This window comes from Arvicola amphibius, chromosome 8 (assembly GCF_903992535.2).
Source record: "Arvicola amphibius chromosome 8, mArvAmp1.2, whole genome shotgun sequence".
Taxonomy (NCBI): Eukaryota; Metazoa; Chordata; class Mammalia; order Rodentia; family Cricetidae; genus Arvicola; species Arvicola amphibius.
In genome coordinates, this window is record NC_052054.1 from 31,250,050 (window position 1) to 31,267,215 (window position 17,166).

The 17,166-nt window shown below is 39.0% G+C and overlaps 1 pseudogene; it reads right to left on the reverse strand.

Annotated features, from left to right (window-relative positions):
- Positions 1 to 15,523: 15,523 nt before the first annotated feature.
- On the reverse strand, positions 15,524 to 16,457 carry LOC119821365 (annotated as a pseudogene).
- Positions 16,458 to 17,166: the final 709 nt, after the last annotated feature.

A 17,166-nucleotide genomic window follows, 5' to 3' on the forward strand; every position in this document is an offset into this window, starting at 1 on the left:
ATTTCTCTCTTGTGCACAAGGCCTTGTATTCAGCAGATACTTCTTAAATATTGTCCCGTTTATAGCCAGAGTACAGTAGGAGAACAAAGGATACAGAATCTCAAAGAGTCTCATCTTGGGTATGTAATTGGTGTGGGGACTGCCAGTCCTCTGGGTAATTTGATATAGCCTCTAAGTCCAAACAACTTCTCTTTTTTTGTATTCCACTTGAAAAAACAAACAGATAAACCAACTGCTCTACACTATCAGAAATAAAGTATTATGTACATGTTTTACAAGTTAGTACACGTGTTGACCAATTCTACCTCCACAAGGTAACTTTGGAAGAAACCTAGACATTCTCTGAAGCAATGCCTAGATTGCAAGGTATAGTTTGGTGGGGACAACCTCCTGACATGAGAAACTGTGCATCTACAGGACAGGGATGGTGACAACAGTTAGATAAAGGCAGGCATAGATGGCTCAGGTTGGCTACCTCTTGTTGCTTTGCCTATCCTGGAAGTGGGTCACATAATGGTGCTGGGAACACTTCATTAATAGATGGAGCTTGGTGAGCTGACAATTGCAAAGTTCCTACTAGCATCTTTGTAGATACGGTTGGCCCTACTTATCCAGTCTGAAATGAGAAGCAAATTCCTCCAAGTTGCTGCATTTCAAGATCAATACTGTTTACAGTTCTACGGATCCATACTGGCCAATAACTCCAAAAGAAGTAACCCATACCTGGCACTGAACTTTTTATTTGTTGGTTTCTGGTATCTAATAGTGGCATTGTTGCCCCATTATAGGGCAATTCCAGTTTCATTATTTATATACATAGGGGGAGCATCTATAATATTGTTTCTATATGACTTTTAAAAAGTCTTTAATGTTATTTATTCCTCCTCATGTTCCTGTCTCTACTCTTTCCTTTCCTCCTCTACCCCAATTTAATCCTACTTGCTCATAAAATGTGTTCTCACACCATAGAAATAGCTTCCCACAGTTGTCCTTGGTCTAGATAAATAAGCAGATATATCAGTTTGTAGTTAAATCCTTCTTCCTAATATGTCTATGAACATACTTAAGTGACATTTTGATTAAACATGAAAGACAATATATTACCTCTTATATGTGTGTCATATGTATATATGTATATATGTATATATGTGTATATATACGTGTGTGTGTGTATATATATATACATATACACACACAGACACACACACATGTGTGTCTGTGGGTGTGTGTCACTAAGATCTTAGTGTGTCACTAAGATCTCTTAAATCCTGAGTACTCAATCTGGTAATGGTCATTATTTCTATAAAGTAATTTTTCAAAGGAAACCTCGCAAATAATGAACATATGAGAAGTTCATACCTCTTTTATCTTGTTGGTAGTTGTTTTGTTTTTTGAGAAAAATCTTTCTACAAGTCCCTCCTGGCCCAAAACTTGCTATGGAGACCTAGTATGGTCATAGAAGGTGTAATCTCATTGCAAAGTGAACTGTAATTTTGAACAAGGACAGAACAACCATTGCTCACATTAACAATGCATTTTTGAACATAAAGAATATAACATGAATAACATAATATATAAATAGCATATAATAAACTTATGAAGAATGTGAAATATAAATATTTCATGATAGTCTCACTAACATTTGGTCAAAAAAATGTGGTTACAATGTTAGAGAGATAGTTCAGTCAATGGAAGTGTTTGTCTTGCGATTCCAAGAACCTGAGTTGAATCTCCTGAAACCACACACAGAGAAAATCCCAGTGTGGAGATAGGCCCTTGTGATGCAAGTGGTCAAGACAGAGATACGGATGGGACCAGAATGCTGGGGATCATTTTCAAGATAGGCTACTTGTTGGTGAGTTCCTGGTCAATGAGAGACATAGTAGCAAATGAAGGTAGATGGTAGCTAAGGAATGAAAGTCAAGGTTGTCCTTTGATCTCCAAAGGCACGTATACACCCCAGCCTATTGCTGCAACATGCATATACATACATAAACCCATACATACACACACATGCACACACATGCACATAAATGCATGTGCATACACACATGCATACAGCATGCATACACACATGCACACATGTGCTTGCAGTTTAAAAGTCTAATGTAGGAGGGTCTTCTGTCTATGTGTTACTTTCATCAGTTAATACAGAAACTGCCTTGGCCTTTTGATAGGACAGCAGCTTAGATAGGCTGAGTAGACTGGACAGAATGCTGGGAGAAAGGAAGCAGAGTCAGGCAGATGCCATGAAGCTCTGTCCCGAGATGGATGTAGGTTTGAATCTTCCCTGCAAGCCACACCCCCATGATGATACACAGATTACTAGATATGGGTTAAAGCAAGATGTGGGAGTTAGCCAGTAAGAGGCTAGAACTAATGGTCCAAGCAGTGTTTAAATGAATACAATTTGTGTGTTGTTATTTTGGGTGTAAAGCTAGCTGTGTGGGATCTGGGCAGGACAAAAAGCAGGCCTGCTCGCCTTAACATTACAGAAATCACCATCAAGAGTGACATGAAGATATGAAAAAAAGAGCGGAAAGAAAAATTAACAAAAAAAAGTGCATTTAAATGTACCATAATGAAATTTAATGCTTTGTATGTTAATTTAAAAATCAAAATAGGAAACCCAGATTAAATAAATGAATGAATGAAACAAGTCATCATCACCCCAAAGTATTATCTCTACTTTCTGTTATTGAAATTCACTTCCACAGAGCCTTGCATACACCAGCCTTAAGCATTTTTCTGGACATTTACTTGCCATTTTACAAAATGAATTAACTTGCCATTTAAAGGGTTAGCTGTAAAACGATTCTCCCTCTGTATTATCTTCAATAAGATTACATATGTCTCCTGTGCAGTACACTGACACTAAACTACAAAATGCTACTTATATGATCCTGTTTTCTAGTATTTGGACTATTCTGTTTTCCAAATGAATGCCAGTAAACACCATCCTCTAAAGAAAATCTTCAATCTTATTATTCAGAACATAAGGGATGAGAGAGAAATAATTTAGCATTCAAAGCAAAAGGGAAATAAAAACAGAGGCACAATATAAATATTTTCCTATAAAATAGTGTTTCAACATTTAACAATCTTACCAGTCACTTTGTATAAAAAAATACATACTTTATTTTTTGCTTATATAAGACAAAACTGGGATTCATCACTGCACTGAAGATTTAGAGTTGTTGTCTAAAAAAGTTTTGAGAAATTCAAAATTATGTTGGAAATCCACCAGACTTTCAGTACTTCCATTGTTAGTAATGAGAGATAACACTGTATGCTCTATCATTGCACAGAGTTCTTTAATAAGTTCCAGCTAAGCTAAGTAAATTCTGTTTCGTCCTGGTAATTTTTCTTATATGTGCCCATCAAGAGAAAGAAGAGTCTGTCAGAAGGGAGACTGGAAGAAGCAAGGGCTAGAAAAAGGAGCTGTTTGTGCTGAGTCTAGTTAGTCATACCTAATGATGCCCATGTTACATTCTTTTCAAGGAATCCTTTGCCAGAGTCAGTGACTCATAGGCATTTGAACAAACTCAGGACCTCTTACATAACAGATACCCAACAAATGTTTATTATATGTATAAAAATGCTTAATATAAATTCAAACTTAGTGTTTGATACTAATTATAGTTTTACATGCTTCTTTGAAATCACCTTTCTTGGGTTTTGTGAACATCCTGGTTGGGTATGTTTTGAAAATTCTATATCACAAAATAAAGATATTGTTCTGGGACTGGTAATGTGGCTCAATTGGTAGGACTAAGGAAAAAGCCCTAGATTTAGATCCCTAACTTTACCCAGGACTATATGAGCCAGTGGTACAGGAGAATAAGGAGTTCAAGGGCATCTTTGGTTACATAGTGAACTCAAGATCAGTCTCACAGAAAGACAAAACAGAAGAAACCTGCTGTGATATATCTCAATCTAAATGTTGGTGTAGCCTCAAGGAGGAAATTCTCTCTCTCTCTCTCTCTCTCTCTCTCTCTCTCTCTCTCTCTCTCTCTCTCTCTCTCTCTCTCTCTCTCTGCGTGTCTCTATATATGTGCATAAAGCAAACTTTAAGGATTCTGCACTCACAAAATTCTCGACTTTTCGGTTATTTCACTGTTAGTTGAGTAATAATCTTTATTGATGATACACTGATAATAAGGACAGAAGCTAGGATGGTTATGAAATGCATACAAATTTTTAAAAATTGATGACACTTTCAATTTTGTACCAGAAAAACCATTGTGAATGTGCTGACTTGGCAAGAGGTGATATTTTTGCTCAAAAATTATTCTTCTGGAAATAAATGAATACTATAAGATTAATCTCCCTTAGGGTCCTCATTATTGTCTAAGTTCTCTGGGATTGTGATTTGTGGGATGGTTTTCTTTGCTTTATGTTTAAAAACCACTTATGAGTGAGTACATGTGGTAATTGTCTTTCTGTGTCTGGGTTACCTCACTCAATAGATCTAATTTACATAGAAAGTAGAAAAAGATAAGCTCTCCTGAGTAAATTGGGAGCATGGAGACTTTGGGGGTGTGTTGAAGGGGAGGGGAGAGGCAGGTAAGGGTGCAGAGAAAAATGTAGAGCTCAATAAAAATCAATAAAAAAAAGATTAATCTCCCTAGTACACTCCCAGTAGCAATAAATAGTATGAGTCTCTGAGTCGCTTCCATAGGTGCTAGCTTTAGTCCTCAGAATACTGTCATCTCTTAAGTTCAATTGTTGGTTTCAGATGCAGTCACCATCAACAACCCAGCTAGATACTGATGGATGTCACTTGGAAATAAGCCTTTTGGATGACTTTGAAGACAATTGGACTGAACGTGCGAATTTTACAGTTAGTGGTAAATTTCTCTTTATTATGTATTTCAGCAAAGTATCACTTAGACCAATTACATGACAGACTCTAGGAAAGGGAACCTCAGAGAAAAATGCTACTCGGTGTCAAAGCGTTAATCAAGTAAACCAAGGAAACATTTCCCCAAACCCATCATTTCCATGCTGTGGCTTTCTCTGGTTGGGATGCAGCCCGTTTTACCTCCTTCCACTTTGTTTCAAAGTATAGTTCGTCTTGAAATCGTCCTTCTGGGGAGGTGTGAGGATGAGAGCCCACAGAGGGTAAAGACAGATGGTGTGGTTTTAGATCCTTCTAGTTTGTACCTGGCTGTGACTGAACACCTGTGTTCACTGGAAGTTGTGAGCACCCGAACCAAGTGCGAGACCATCATGCCCTATTCCTCTGAGTTGTATAGCTTGTTCAGGGAGCAACGCAGAGAGAAGCGTTCACTCTCCAAACGGTAGAAGAAGACAACCTGACTAGCTGTTGTCAGTGATTACAATGGCCCAAGTTTGTTTTCAGAAATCCATCTACAACTGAACAGTGGTTGATAAAAGAATTTTAACAACCTTGAATTAAAATCAAAAGTAGTATAATGTTAAAGTCCGTGGGATTCCAAAGAAGCCAGCTTCACTAGACTGAATGATATATGCTAACACTAGGCAGTGGATTGTTATTTACCGAACAACAGAGCAAAATATAAATGAATAAGCAAACAGGGAGTAGCTGGAGTGTAAATTAGTCAACTTTTATTATCTTATTGAAAATATTCCCTACTGTGGCCCAAGGGTCCTGCAACAGCACTTGCTTAGCTTGGAGTGTGGATCGCTGGTCTTGTATGAACTCCAGACAAGCATTTGCTTTCACTCCTCTCACCTTGAAGATCCCTGTTCTACTTCAAGGTGGTGTTGTTTCTTATTGACATAGACCAGAGAGGAAGGCCAGGTCTAGATAGCTCCTTACTTGTAGTACTTACATTGATGCTGTGTGTAAGCAGCAGAATGGCTGTGCGGTGTGTGCCATAAGAATACCTGCCACCAAGGCATATCATTATCCTCCACACAGCCAAAGTTAAACAAAACAAATGGATTTGCATCTCTTTTTAGACCTGGAGCTACCATGATAAGCATTGCAAGCCGAAACTGAAAGAGTTACTATCATTCATCATGAACATCATCCATCCAAAGGGTTAGCATGGCTTATATTTGAAGCCGTAGCCTAAGAGCAGGGTGCACAGCAGTCTCGATGACCGCTGATGACACTTTGTATCTTGGCCATCAAACTGTGTTTTCTGCTCCCAGTATTTTGCGCCCCAAATTCAGTATATAGCGTGTGTCAGTGTGGTGTATGTTCAGGTGGAAATAGGTGTGCTTAATCAGGAACAGCAATGTCACAGGGCAGCATGGCCAGTGACAGGTTGCTGTCTTTCACTTAATAAGAAATACACACACACACACACACACACACACACACACACGACCAGGATTATTTATCTGTGGTAAAGTACTTACCTAACATTAAGGAGTTCTGAATTCAACCTCCAATACTGCAAATAAATAAAAATATTACAGTGATCAGTTTCCTAACATTCAGAAAAAGAGGGTATCTGGCCCTGATATTGTCCTTAATGCATGGTCTGGCATTAATATTAATGTTGTCATCCCCTACTCTTCTTAAAGGACTTGTTTCTCTGCCAGTCAATGGATGAACATTTAGGTTGCCTAGTATGTACCCAGGCTGGCTAAATTTCTTGGTGCCTAAATAAATCTGCTTCCCAACTGTAGCCAGGTCTATAAACGGTAAGTAAATTAAGCCAAGAGCATAAGGACTGTTCTACTCAGATGTCATCAGGTTTTCTGCGAAGCGCAACTGAGGATCAGAGTGTACCTATGTGCGTGGGTCTGGCCACGAATTGGCGAGAAGACCATTGCCAATCCATGCCGATGACTTTGCTTTTCTATGTACACAGTACTGTTGTTGTGTGGATATGGCTGTTACCTAATAATGTCTTTTAACAGTTTCCAAATAGTTGTGGGAATAGATGTGAGCTCTACCAGTAGACATGACAGCCCATAAGAAAAGAAGTAGTAGGACAGTATAAGGATATGCACCCCAAATTCAGTAACAGTGTGTGTCAGTGTGATGTACATTTACGTGGAAATAGGTGTGCTTAATCAGGAACAGCAATGTCATGGGGCAGCATGGCCAGTGACAGTTTGCTGTCTTTCACTTAATAAGAAAGCTGATTTACCCCCAAATGTCGTACCCACTGTTCTGAAAAAGGGCTCTCAGTATGTCACTACTAATGATGATTTCTTTAGGTTAAAATAAGATTCATCCATAGTCATAGGGTCATATCTTTGAATAGATTGTCCCACAAGCTTTTCAAGCCTACTTAGACTATTTTATTTCCTCATGTGTTCTATCGACATGGGCTACTCTCTAAGTCAGTGTCACACATCCCTTTGTCTGATATGGGAGAGGAAAGAACATTTGAGTGTCTTGGAAAGGACAGGCATGCTAAGAAGGAACAAAAGCAACGAGCAAAGAGAAGAGCAATAAGATGCAAGGGAGTTAAGAGAGCCAAAGGGGAGATCTGATGATGAGAGCAAATTCAGTCAGCACTCTTATATTTTGAGACTGTTGCTGTCTTATGTATATATGTTTCAGTATTTTTTAAAATATTTATGCTTATTATACCTAAGTGTGTGTGTGTGTGTGTGTGTGTGTGTGTGTGTGTGTGTGTGTGTGTGTGTGTCTGTACATGTGAGTTCAGGATCCCATGGTGTACAGAAGAGGGCATCAAAACTACTTGACCATGTATGCTGAGAACTGGACCTGGATCCTCCATAAGAACAGCAAATGTTTTTCACCTTTCAGCCACCTCTGCAGCCCCACGGTGGTTATTTTTTTAATGAAATAATCCTTCTGTCTCATTTTATGGACACTTAAACCATTTATTTATATATCCACCACTTGAAAACTTGCATATAGCACTGTATTTTTATTAGTTTGTTCACTTATAAATTAGGATGACCATAGACCGACATTGATTTTTCTAAATGTGACATAAATATAAAAGTTCTCTTGTCATAATTTCTGATTCTAGATAATTCAACGGCTAAAGGGTAAGTCTGTCAAAGTGAATCATCAGCAATAAATTAGTAAGTTCCACGGACAAATGTCTTCTTTTCAGGAAATTCACAGTTATTTCACTGTAGGAAGTACACAACTTTCATCATTGGCTGCTTTCATTTTGTGCTGATCTTATGTAGCCCCATGGATCATCACCTTCAGTAACTACAGTTCCATGAACCAGATAAGTGTCTTAGTCCAACTTACAGATGAAGAAACAAAGGCAGAGGGAGGTTGAGTCACTGTGCCAAGCTCTCTCTGCTGAGCAGGAAGCAGAGCAGAAACTCAATTCAAACTCCCAAGACTCTGAGATAGAGGGTTAACTGGAGGGATGATTCACCATGTTGGCTCACACTAGTTGGGGCAACAAAAGTAAACAAGCAGGCAAAAGCCAAAACCAAAGATAATGATTTGCTGTGAAGTGCATGAAGCCATGTGAAAATACACAGGGGCGCATAGGCTGTTAGTTGAAATTGAATCAGGAATGAACTGGAATTATCCCTCATCAGCATTTCTGTAGCCGCTTTCCAAGCAGACAACAGGCTAACCAGCCTAGAAATTGAATTAAGGGACGGTTGCCAAACGACAAACTTACAGTAGGCCTGTGACTAAGTGAAAGTTTTCAGAAAAATGGAAAATAGAGTGGACAGTATTTGTAATTTGGCATTCCCATCGTTCCCTCCATGGCTGGCCCCCTCTGATGGGAGGGGCACTGATGGGAAAATTCCTTGGACTGGTTCAAATACCATGGACTAATAAATTCCTCTACTCCTGTGGCTGTCTTTCAGGAAGGATGATTCCAGTTAGTGTGACTACTGTGTAGAATACCATTATGCTGGTGGCACCCACAGCCCATGGTGATGACAAAGAGGACCAGGATTTTATGCCGTTAGGCATCCAGTATCCACAAGCTTTTCTCTTTGTTTGTTTGTTTTGTTTTCTACTTGGGCTTTAATATTTGATGCCTACTCCATGGAACTCTAAATTTGAACCAGATTTTTCTCAATTCTAATTTAGGATAAAACTGTAACATCAATGTGTAATTTAGGAGGAACATATCAGTTTTGAGATGATACTTATTTAATATAGGAGCAGTAGTTGGGTGGTGGTGCATATCCCAGCTTTTGGAGGCCAGAGGCAGGGAGATATCTGTGAGTTTGAAGCCAGACTGGTCTACAAGAGCTAGTTCCAGGACAGGCACCAAAGTTACACAGAGAAACCCTGTCTCAAAAAACAAACAAACAAACAAAAAGATAGGAGCAGTGGTCCTTAATGTATTGTATGTAGGACTGTGATTTGGGGAAGTATATAGACAGAGACAACACCGAGTCTGTGCTCATTTCCCAGGCTTCACACACTTTTGTCTACAGCATTTTTGCTATGATGAAAGTTCTCTTGTCAAATGTAATTATAGATGAGTCAGGAAAAAACAAATATAGAAAAATAAGCAAAACTCTATAGTGACTTGACAAGCAAAGGTGTATAGAGAAATCAGTAAATGCATGAAATTCACATTTTTATTGTCAATATAACAAATAAATAAAAAAATATGGTAAAACGTTACTTTTGTGCACACACAAATAACAGAAAAGCAAAGAAAAAAACAATACTCAGTGATGTGTAGATGACCTCAAAGACCTGTAAAGTCAAATTAACTGGGGTAAACCTCCTCCCCTTCCAGAAAGTGTGGTTCATCTGGAAACCCAAAGCTTTGCTTTTGACTGTTTGGCGGGGGGGGGGGGGGGGGGGGGGAGAAGACACTTGATCTCTAGAATCATGACACTGTGATGCCTGCTTTCCTCTTCTTATGATTTGGGGACATTGGCACTATCAGTATCGTATGGAGTTCAGCCAGACAATAATCACTGTTCCTTAAAACTGTTACTGTTCACATATATTAGAATAAGGGACAACTCAAGATGAGTAAAACGACATAGTTTACACATATAATTGCTAAATATGCCCATAAATAGAATGGGTCAGGAATAGTAATAGTAAACTATAAATTGTTATCACATTTTTAAACACAAAAGTAAACTAATATATTGAAAACAATACTTACTATTATAGAATGCAACATGAAAAATTATTTCATTGCTGAGGTAATATTATTAATAATTTAGGCTCTAAATTCAGTCTGTCAGAGAGAAAAACATATCCCAGCTTCATGGAGAGGTTTGTTTATATTTAGTTACCCCATATAAAACATGAAGTCATTCATAATACCCACCTCATGAATTAAATAAAATAACAAGAGATAAATAAGGTAGGACCTGATAATTATTTACACAGTGCCTGGCTCACAGTTAGTGCAGCATATATTTTATCATTGTCATTCTTTCGTAATTAAAGAGAATTCTTGTTTTTGCTGTAGATATGTTGGAAGAAATCTGTCTGGACACTGAATTTCCAAATGTTGACTTATTATTGCTAGGTAAAATGTATATGGTTAAAGTCCTGTAAGTTTTGGGTAATAATATTTCCTTCAACTAAACTGTACAAAACCTTGTTGGGTGCATATTTCTGTTTAGTGGTACTTTATTTAACATGTGTTGTTGGAGGTTGCTCATTTATTCCTGGATGCTCAGACCCAAAAGAATTACACGGAAACTATATTATTTAAAACACTGCTTGGCCAATAGCTTAAGCATATTGCTAGCTAGCTCTTATATCTTAAATTAACCCATTCCTATTATTTTATATTTTAAAAAGAGACTCATGGTCTACTGGTAAGGTTCTGGCTGGCAGCTCGCATCTTTCTCCACTGGCAGCTATATGACTTCTCTTTGAGTCAGACTTCTTTCCCCCAACATTGCTTTCCCACCTAGCTCTAATCTTCCCTATCATAGGCTAAAGTAGCTTCTTTTTTCTTTCTTTTATTTTTTGGGTTTTTTTCAAGACAGGGTTTCCCTGTAGTTTCTAGAGCCTGTCCTGGAACTAGCTCTTGTAGACCAGGCTGGCCTCGAACTCAGAGATCCGCCTGCCTCTGCCTCCCGAGTGCTGGGATTAAAGGCGTGCGCCACCACCGCCCGGCTTCTTTTTTCATTAACCAAATAAAAGCAACACATATACAGAAGTACTTTCCATACAAACAAGCAAGTAGTTCATTAACTTTGAACCTACAGCACTGTGGCTCACTCCTAAATGAAGCCTAGCTCACACAGGTATGTTCTCCATATGTACCTTAGATGCATAGAACATTAAACAGCATTCAGTGTTCCTAACTAAAGTGCAATCATATGGTGTATGTTCTCTTAGCAAATCACCTCAAAAACATCTATCCCCCAAAATTTGCCAAAATTCATACTAACTAGACCATTCAAAGAATACTTCTCATGTAAGAGACCTGGGATAACAATGCAGACTGTGATTTTGGTCATATTCAGCTGAAATTATACACTTTTGGAAAATTGTGTTTAGATTATGCTAAGCATGGGTTTAACTGATAAATGACTATAAAAGTAAAATGAGCTTTCTGGGGTCTCTGACCCGAGAACCCAGGAAACTGGCTAGGTTGCCCTGCTGTTGAGTCAACTTAAGTCCAATAGAATGGCTGTTGGTTGTAACCAACATGTGAATGATATGTTTTGCATCTTCATGCATATCTTTCTATGCTGGCAATTGTTGTGGGTCAATGGCATTGCAGCTAGGGAGATATGTTCAATTGTTTCCCTCCCTTAGAAGCTTGCGAAATATTTTCTGGAACTCTGGAAGCTAAATTGCATGAAAGAGGCTTTCAGGTCAGAAGCAGCTCAATTCATTCAAGTTGTATATCCTATGTGTATGGTATGTTCAGCAATAGTGGTCCATCTTCAACCCACAAGAAGCAACTAAAGATCACATCTATAATCAATAGTTATTTAGAAGTCACTTGGACTATGTTGGTCAGTCACTGGAAAGGAGGTTTCTTGTGTCAGGTATTGGGGTTTTGTGGAGACCAGTAAGTCCAAGTGGTTTAACTTCATTTAAGATTGTGTGCATGTGTGCAGGGCAAGTGTGTGCATGAGTGTGCATGAGTGGGGGGTATGTATGCCTATTCCATATGCGTATGTATACTTTTATGTATTGTGTACAATTTCAGGTAAATACAAAGCAATATGATTCCTTGAGGCTTTATCAAACAACCTGAGCATATATCCATCCTTCCTTCTCATTCTGTGTTTTTCTTCCCTCCTCTCCAGTTTATTCCCAGCCTATTATTCCAGTTTCCACTTCATACACCTGTATAGATCAGCACAATTCTTTACAACATTCTTCATCTTGTCTTTATATTCTCAGTTAAGTGTAGCTATAAAGAAGTCTCTTTATAACAAATGGAGACCATTACAGAAAACTAAAACTGGATACAATACAGACATCACATATCATGGGGAGTCTATCCCCAGTGCATGCTTCTACATCATAGCTCCTGAATCTATGGCACAATCATCACAGAAATGTGGATAGAAATATTGTAAGGTAAATCTGCTGTAAAACAGTCTCTACAGGAAGTGGCTGCATAAACCAGACTGAAGCCATAGCAATATCAATGGACATACTAATGTGGAATGGGGATATTTTCACTGGGGTCTCACTCTGCAATAATGAACTATAGGCAACTATGACTGGTGGGAGGAGGAGAGATTGCATCTCTCAGGGATTAGCTCCTTTATTGATTCCAACACAGACAGAGTAGTCATCTGTAAAACCATATAAATAACAAAAAACAAATTCAGCAGGTTGTATTTATGTATATTTGTTCATATACATACATACATATGTGTGTGTAACAAAAATAATAAAAGAAATACAGGCTATCAGCTTGAGAGTGGAATTCAAGGGATAGGGTCAAGGAAGAGTAGTTGGGAGGGACTGGAAGAAAGAAAAGGAGGGGGAAATGATGCAATATTATTTCTACTAAAACATTAAACATAGATAAACAAAAAGGAAGTAAAATGAGTTTTGGTGTTGAAGTTAGAACTAAATATAATCTAATTGGCAAATTTACTCATACAGAATCTGCAAATATTTGAGAATTAATTATATTAACTTCTGAAAACCACAAATAAATTAGTTTTGTCTATATAGCAGAGTTCAAAATACATCATCAGGAAGAAATTGTCAATTGATATTCATCCCAGGAACCGCAGGGGTATACCAGGTGCTCTGCTAAGTTAGATATTTTCCTGGTAACAGTGAGGCACTACTATTCAGAGTTTCACATAGAAGAATGTCACCCTTAAAACTGGGCCCCCTATAGTATATACATCCATTGATTACTGAATAAATTCAGCATTGGTTAAGTAAGTGTATGACAAAAAGTATTTCTATTAGGTCTGGAGGCAGAAAGACCATAATATTCTTTGCTATTCAGCATCCGTGCTGGCTAGTTTTATGTCAACCTGGTACAAGCTAGACATCTGAGAGAAGGGGTCTTCAATTGAGGAAATGGTTCCACAAAATAAGGCTGTAAAAGAGTCAGCAGAAAATTTTCATAATTAGGGATAGATGTGGAAGGACCCAACCCATTACAGGAAGGGCTGCTCCTGAACCGGTGGTTCTCAGTTCTACATGAAAGCAGGCTAAGCAAGTCATAGGATCAAGCTAGCAAACAGCACCCTTCCGTGGCCTCTGTGTCAATTTTTGCCTCCAGGTTCCTGCTCTATTTGGGTTCCTGCCTTAGCTTCCCTCTATAGATCAACTTCCTTTGAAGATGAACAGTGATACTGATGTGTAAGACAACAACAACAAAAATTCTTCCACACATTGCTTTTGGTCATGGTATTTTATTGCATCAACAATAACTTCAACTAAGACAGAAATTGGTAAACAGGATCCTGGAGATATTGAAGTGATAGACCTGACCATATTGTCTTGGGAAAGAGAGGAACTCAGGATGAATCTAAGCTCACAAAGGAAATGCCAGCATATTTTGGAGGAAGTCAGACATACAAAATGGAAGAGCAGTAAAAGGTCACATGGCAGAATTTAGATTGATAGAATCAGGTTGATTTAAGTTATAAGAGCTAGTTGAGAACAAGTCTAAGATAAAGGCAAATGGTTTATAATTGATAATAAGGTCGATGTCATTGTTTGGGGGCTGGTGTTTCAAGAAAGTCTGAAGAGAAAGCCCAGCTACACATAAGGATATCCACATGGAAAAGAATGAGTTACCAAATATCATATAAAACAATTAATTCAGAAAGATTAAAATTCAAAAGAAACTTTATAAATAAAACAGGAATAATTTTCATGACATTGGAACAAGAAACAATTTCTTAGATCTACTGCAAAATAACCAGAGATAAAAGTGCTTGATTGAGTGGAGTAGAGTATTCCTCTAATTCCAGCACTCCTAGGACAGAGTTTGGAGGATCTCTCAGTTTGATCCTAGCCTTGTCTACATAGCAAGTTCCAGAAGAGACAGAGCTACATACAGAGAATCTGTCTTTTATCTTTAAAAAAAGTAAATGAATTATATTTTGCCAAGGCAAAAACTTTAATAATACAAAGGAGATCATCAAAGAAGCAAAAATTTTCTCAGGTGTAGTGTCTTATTCTATAATCCCAATGCTGGGGAGGTGGGGGCAGGAAGATCAAAACTTCAGGTTTTTCTTCAAGAATGTGGAAGGTTCAAGGCTAACCAATAATATGTGAGAATTTTCAATAAATAAATAAATAAACATATAAGTAAATAGTAGTAATAGTAATAATAGTAATGAAGAGTACCCATTGTCAAAAATTTTTTGCCTATAGAATAAAACTGGAGGCCTGAGGCCTTCTTAGAAAAGAATAGTACAGGAACTAAATCAGAAAGAAATATGCTGATTGGTCAGCTAAGAGTTACTCTGAAGATGAGAGACAATATATACCCACTACCAGAAAACAGTAGGATGAGAGCCAGTGGTCAGAGTTAATGGTTGGACATGCCCTTGGATGCTGCCTATGAGGAGAAAAGTTGGAAAGGCTCTGATGAGACCCAGCTCCTTTCACTGCTAACAATGCATCATTTGACATAAGAGGTCATGATGTCTCCCCATAGACCACTCTGAATTTATGTGTGAAGTTAGTTCTCTGATCTGCATTGGTTCTGTTCCACAATCCATCACCTTACTTTGGCCCTGACAACACTGTGCTACTTAGCATACAATGCTACAGCCTTCTGCTGTCTCTACTATCATACCATGCACAGTTACCATGCTTTGTGGCGGTTTATAGGTATGCTGTTGTGTTCTGGGAACTATACCAGGTTACATAATGCACATTACTTGATGGCTTCAAAGTAGGGTAACCAACATATCAAACCATGGCAACAGAACATGTATTAATTCTCTCTAGACACAAACCTTCCCACCTCTTACTCTCAGGCTGGATCATACTACTTTCTTTGGCCAAAACAATGTGTGGACAGAGAAGTAGGTCACTCTTGAGAAGCTGAGTCATTGTGAGTTTGTCCACTATTCCTTTCTTTCTGTTCTAGGATGACATGTTGGACATAAGATTCCTTATTCAGGATCAGGAGGGATGTGAGAGGACAGAAGGTCACTCCCAACCTACAGTTGCTTACTAGTCTATCCTACCATGCCCCATTGCCTTGAGAAATGCCCTCTTGATGTCCTTGTTTCTTGGACTGCAGACCACAGGGTTGAGCAAGGCAGTAGAAGCATTGTAAAAGAGTGAGATCTGCTTGTCTCGCTCAGGGAAGTACCTGGAGTTGGGCCTCATGTAGAAGTAACTGGCTGGACCATAGAAGAATGAAACCACAGTCAGGTGGGAGGTACAGGTAGAGAAAGCCTTGCAGCGGGCTTGGGTGGACTTGCTCTTCAGAATTGCCTTGGCAATATGAATGTAGGAGGTCACAATGAGGGAAATTGGAATAAGACTCATAAAAACACTCAAGACAAGAGCCACCATCTCAATGAGGTGGGTATCCATGCAAGCCAGGTTACGCCCTGCAGGGCCTTCACAGAAGTAGTGGTTGACTTTGTTGGGCCCACAATATGGTAGACTCATGGTGTAACAAAGCAGAGAGAAAACCGTAGGTACAAGACCCAGCTGTCATCTATATGCACAGTCCCCAGTTAAGGATTACAGTATAACGCAGTGGGTAGCAAATGGCCACATATCTGTCATAAGCCATGACAACAAACAAGGTGCACTCAGTAGTAACAAGACCACCGAAGACATACATCTGGAGCCAACATCCCGCAAAGGAGATACTCTGAGAAAGAGCAAGAAGATGCACCAACATCTGAAGCATGGTGGTGGTGACACAGCTCATATCCAACATAGCTAGTATACAGAGGAAGAAGTACATGGGAGTGTGCAGCTGTGAATCAAGGCAGACCAGCAAGATGATGAGCCCATTGCCCATGACTGAGCTCAGATAGATGAGAAGGAACACAATGAAGAATATGCTGTTGGTCGTGGGGTCACTGGAGAAGCCAAGCAGGATAAACTCAGAAACCCAGCTATGGTTTTGCCCTGGAATCATCCACATGGTGGAGGCTGTAAGAGAATCACATTCATGTATGTGTCACCTGACACAGGCCAGCTATAGAGGCAGAAAGGGGAGATCCAGGCTGGAGAGATGGCTAAAAGATTAAGAGCATTGACTGCTGTTTCAGGAAACCAGACTGCTCAAAGCTGTCTATGACTATAGTTCCAGGGGATCTGACTCCTTCTGCCTCCATAGGTCAGGAATAAACATGATGCACAGACATTCAGGTAGGCAAAAATCCATATACATAAAATAAAAATAAGACTTTTAATTAAGAAAAGAAAGGCTAGGTTGTGAGTTCTGAGCACATTGCTCAGTTTCTGTGCGCTTTTCTCAAGTTACTGAACCTCCCAATATGTCAGTCCCCTGATAACATCCATTCCTCAGAATTATGTTGGATATCTAATGCATATCACCTAAATCCCAGAAACAGCACATAACACGTGACATGTCGTATGCTGTCTCACCCACTTGTTCTATCCCTGAGAAGGCAGAGACAGCAGATTCACAGAATACGAAGGCTGGTTATGCTAGATGAAGTGATGGGCACTGGGTTCAGCTGGAGACCCTGCCTAGTGGAATAAGGGGAGAGCAGCAGTTGAGTAAAAACCCCATATCTGTCTCTGACCCCCCACACACACCTCACACACACACCCACAAAATACATACACACACATGCACACACGCACACACCACAGACATATAGAAA